The sequence below is a fragment of the Macrobrachium nipponense genome, chromosome 30, assembly GCF_015104395.2.
Source record: "Macrobrachium nipponense isolate FS-2020 chromosome 30, ASM1510439v2, whole genome shotgun sequence".
Taxonomy (NCBI): Eukaryota; Metazoa; Arthropoda; class Malacostraca; order Decapoda; family Palaemonidae; genus Macrobrachium; species Macrobrachium nipponense.
The window spans coordinates 24,275,737-24,280,736 of record NC_087218.1 but is presented as its reverse complement, the minus strand read 5'-3'; the positions used below and the strand labels follow the sequence as shown (position 1 = coordinate 24,280,736).

At 40.8% G+C, this 5,000-nt stretch overlaps 1 protein-coding gene across 4 annotated transcripts in view; it reads left to right on the top strand.

The window, feature by feature from the left end:
• LOC135202375 (RNA-binding protein Musashi homolog Rbp6-like) overlaps window positions 1–5,000 on the top strand; it is a 1,243,940-nt gene that overhangs the window by 1,046,781 nt on the left and 192,159 nt on the right. The window lies entirely within an intron of this gene.

Here is a 5,000-nt window from a genome sequence, read left to right as displayed (position 1 = left end):
AGATTCCAGCTCAGCAGTATCCCGCATTAACAATTAACATGAACAATTAACAATTAGGCACAGTACCTCGGCTGGCTGTCAGAGAGAACATGAATATGGATGCCGGTGCTGGTGTGCTGCTCTCTCTCTCTCTCTCTCTCTCTCTCCCCCCGCCCTTTTCTCTCTCCCTCTCGGGTCCTCTCTCCCCTTCATTCCCCCTTCCTCTTCCCCCCCCCTTCTCTTCCCTCCCCCTTCCTCCCCCCCTTCCTCTCTTTCGTGTTATCCTTTCCCTCTCCCCTTTCTCCTCTCCCCCTCTCCTTCCCATCCTTTCGTGGCACCACTGCAGCCGAGTCAGCCAGTAGTTTTAACCTCCTCTACCCTCACCCCCCCCCCCCTCCCCCAATCCCACTTAAGCCCTACAACCATCTATCACTCATGATGTCTACAGTTATTCCCCTCGGCAGGAGTGTGTGCGGGGCACCGAATTCGTCCCATTCGGGACCCATATTGATCGGGTGTCGGCAGCGTGAGTGTCATTAAGCCTCCTCCACCTTTCAAGTCGTGTCGGTGACGTCATCCGTTTTGTGGTTTCGGAGTTTGCTCGTTTGAAGACGGCCTTTGGCATCTACTATATAAGCCATTTCGTCTCTACTCAGTCATTCGTTCATTCATTCGTTCATTTGCTATTTTAGGGTTCTTTGTGTGTAGATGTAGCTATAAATTGTCAATTATCTCTCTTGTTGCCTCTGTAAGTTATTTACATTTGCTATTGTAGGTTCCTTAATGTATAAATGTAGGTATAAATTATTATCAGTTATCTCTCTTGTTGCCTCTGTAAGTTATTTACATTTGCTATTGTAGGTTCCCTAATGTATAAATGTAGCTATAAATTATCATGAGTTATCTCTCTTGTTGCCTCTCTAAATTATTTAAATTTGCTATTGTAGGTTTCTTAATATATAGATGTAGCTATAAATTATTATCAATTCTCTCTCTTGTTGCGCCTTTAAGTTATTTACAATTGTTATTGTAGGTTTCTTAATGTATGTGTACGAATTATTATTATTATTATTATTATTATTATTATTATTATTATTATTATTATTATTATTATTATTATTATTATCCTGTTGCTATTTAACCTGGCTTCATCATCACGATTTAATATTTCATAAATAAATTGTCACATTGGCAATCGCCGCCATCTGCTCTTTCGTAGCTTCTGGCGTTTTTCCGTTTTACCGAACAACAGGACAAACCACAAAAAATAAAAATAAATAAATAAATTAGGAAAAGCTTGGCCGGGGGGGCGGGAGGTGCAGGTAACACAAACAAACAGTAATCCCCCAAATTACTGCAACGCCAGCGTTACCATTAAAGGCGTTTATTGCCCTCCGTCCTAATATCCACGAGTGCAGGTATCCCAAGCAGTAAGGTACAAAGGCGGAATGGCAATGATTTTGCGCTTAGTTTATCGGCATTTCTGCCGCTTTAGAGCGCTGGCAGATTCGCCAAATGGGTCGTTGATGTAGGGTGTTGCTAGCTCTCTCTCTCTCTCTCTCTCTCTCTCTCTCTGTAAAGTCGATGCTGCATTGTATAAGTGGCTTTTAATCAGCTGACTTAGATTTGATTTATGCTAGGATGCGATTCTTTACATTGCAGTTAAATTTTATCGATTTTTGTTGTTGTTGCTCAGCAAAATATAGTATTAAGCAAATTTGACATTCAAACGGGTATGGTTAGTTTACAGTACTTAGTTAAAGCTTACGTGTCTTAATGTATAACACTCCTCTTCATCTTCCTAACCTGCGCACAGTTGAATCTGTATAAACAAGGAAAAATTACGCCCAAGTTAACTCGGCACAATAGTGTTTTCGGTTCACCGTGCAATGCTGTATGAAAGTTTGTCACGGCCCGGTGGTGGCCTCTGTTTTTGGCACTTATAGCTGTGCCAAACGCACGATCTTGGCTAACGTCAACCCTAAATAAACTAAGAATTACTGACGCTAGAGAGCTGCAATTTGGTATGTTTGATGATTGGATGGTGGATGATTATCATTCCAACTTGCAGCCCTCTAGCCTCTGTAGTTTTTAAGATACGAGGCCGGACAGGAAAAGTGCAGACGGACAGACAAATCGCCATGCTAATGTGCCTATGTATTTTACTCAAAAGCACTTTGTCTCTTCCCTATCAACTGTCTCTTCCCTCAGTTTATACACATAGTTGGAACTGTGAACAGAATATGTGCCGTATTTGAGATAAAAACAATCCTTGTTTACCTTCCAAAGAATTGAGGGCGATGGTGGAGGGAAGGAACCATCGGCATAAGAATAAGCAACAGTAGAAGTTGTTAGAGTTATACAAGAAGCTTCAGATGATTGAAAGGGGGCGTGGGATGTCGAGGATTTTAAGATAGGGGGTGGGGGATGAGGTAGTCGAGGTCAGTTTGAAAAGGGGGAGGGGGATGAGGAAGATGAGACATTCAGAAGACTAACTTGAAGGCTCCTAGGTAGACTTGAGAGGTCCTCTTACTTGAATACAAAAAAATGAGGAAATATAAAATTAGTTGCAGATTTGTTTAGGACTTTTCAGATCTCGTCATGGTAACGAAAGAGTAAATGAAATCCAAAACATTTTTTCGTGAATAATTTTGGGATTCGTTCTAATGAATAAAGGTAAAGAATAGCATCATAATTAAAATTTGTAGGAACTTTCCAATCTTTTTGATTAAAAGATTTTTTTTTAATCCGTTCAAGATGAGATAAACTTTCAAATATGGTCAAAAATTTGTTTTCATCTTGTGCTTATAGAATTTTAATTACTTTTTTTTGTAAATGTTGAAAAAGTTAAATTCTGTATTATCGATCAAGTTTGTCTGTAAGATAGAGTGGAAACGCCTGTGGTATCCATATGAATTTGTATGAGATTAGTACATTTATATTATATAGACAAGAGTTGCTTTTGAAGTTTATTGAGAGAGAGAGAGGAGAGAGAGAGAGAGAGAGAGAGAGAGAGAGAGAAACGAACATCTAAGAATAGGCATGCCTGTGATTCCACAATGCAGTTTCCAGAAACAAGAATTAATGAGAATTATGTTTAAAAGTTTGTCCTCGCATATTACGAAGAAGAAAAAAGAAAACAACGTTGTAGAACCTGCAAGACGTTGTTGACTGTTTATGATGAACATCATCACGACAGGTGGCTTTGTGTGACGCGGACGCTAATGTAGTGAGGGATTTCTTTTGGGTTATTCTCGGCATGTCCGATCCCTCCCCCCCTTCCTGTAACTCCCCTACCCTCTTCCCTCCCACACTTCCTGTAACTCCGCCACCCCCCTACCCCCACCCCTCCCACACTTCCTTCGGTGGCATTGCAAGAAACCAAGTAATGAGGAGCCATCAAACGAAAAGAACCGGCCGTGAAATGGGGCATTCGATATTTGAAGCTCTCCGCGTTTAGGGGGTGTGGGTTCCCCCTCCCCCACCCCATCCCCCTCCCTCACTGCTGTGCAGGAGGACTTTGAAACGAGAGAGAGAGAGAGAGAGAGAGAGAGAGAGAGAGAGAGAGAGAGTGGGGGGAAGGGGAGGGGGGGGGAAAGGGGAAAAGGGTAAGGGGGAGGGGAGGGAAGTGAAGTGGAGTATTTCATATTAGTATAACATGGAAATTAGTTTTTATCTTTCGAAATAATTCTACTGATATTTACGTACATCTGTTGCGTAAGGTCTCTCTCTCTCTCTCTCTCTCTCTCTCTCTCTCTCTCTCTACAGAGGGAAGCATAGTAAAAGAGCAATTCCGCGTGATATGGCCAGTGAACGCCGCTCCCTAAATCAGTCTTTGTTACAATAGAGACAAAGATTTTTCTGCCTCCTCCTCAGTCTAGCAAAAGACCCAATTCGCCCTTTCTGTCCCGATGATTGATTCTTTATACTATAAAAGGTCTAGTTCGGCAGTGAATAAACGGGATAAGCGAGGACGTAGAATGAAGAACAAAATCCCCGGATTTAGAAAGCTTCAGTAGTTCGCTGTCGGATACAGTGATGTTTCATCTCAATGAGATTGGATTTGCTCTGAAAGGCAGTGGCGTTCATTGTTTTTTTTTTTTATAAATAGTGCTAATTATAATCAACAATAATAATTATTATTAGTTATAGGACTACTCCTGAGCGCTTAAGATTCCTGACACCCGATCTGATTCGAATGCGCAGAAAAAATTAGAAGAAAGTAATTTATTTCCTTATCAGCTAAGATAGTCTGCGCATGTTTTTGCTTCGTTACCTTTCCCAGCAGTTGCCGAGTGGAAGTAGCAGCGTAGAACAGGAGCAGGTTACAATAAAGCGTTCCTCCTTCCCAGCATCCGAGTATGAGCGCTTCCTGCCTGGCAAAATACCTGAGACAATTCCAAATTAACAGGGACCTCATTTGCATACGGTTGTGTCGCGCCGTCATTCACCCCCCCCCCCCCCCCCCTCTGCTGCAGGTTTCCAGTATCTTATCTCTCTCTCTCTCTCTCTCTCTCTTCTCCGTCTCTCTCTCTCTCTCTCTCTCTCTTTCGTTTTTAAGGTCTGCATCTCGTTTTTACTTTTTGTTAATAATTATGAATAACAATTGTTTTCCTTATAAAGATTTACAAATACAAAATGCGAAATACGCTTTGTATGTCCATTTAGAAGTGAAATCCAGTTTTTTCAAATGCTTTATTGCATTTATGTAGTGATGCAAGTCACTCTCAAGGTCCCAGACTTGTAAAAATACTTTACATTATATTTAAGGAAATCATGATGTAGCGCAGTATTCAAGATTGAAATTATGCACAGTACTTTGTACAATATTCAGACTATTTTAATTCATTCTGCATAAGAAAGAAAACAATGCTTTGTGTGTGTGTGTGTGTGTGTGTAGAACGTTTTGTGAAGTATCAGTCGGTAAGCTGCGAAAATGGACATTGTTTTAAAATTAAAGTTTTGCATTTAAACCCATTATAACATACTTCTTTTGAAATAAATCATGACGGACTTCATAG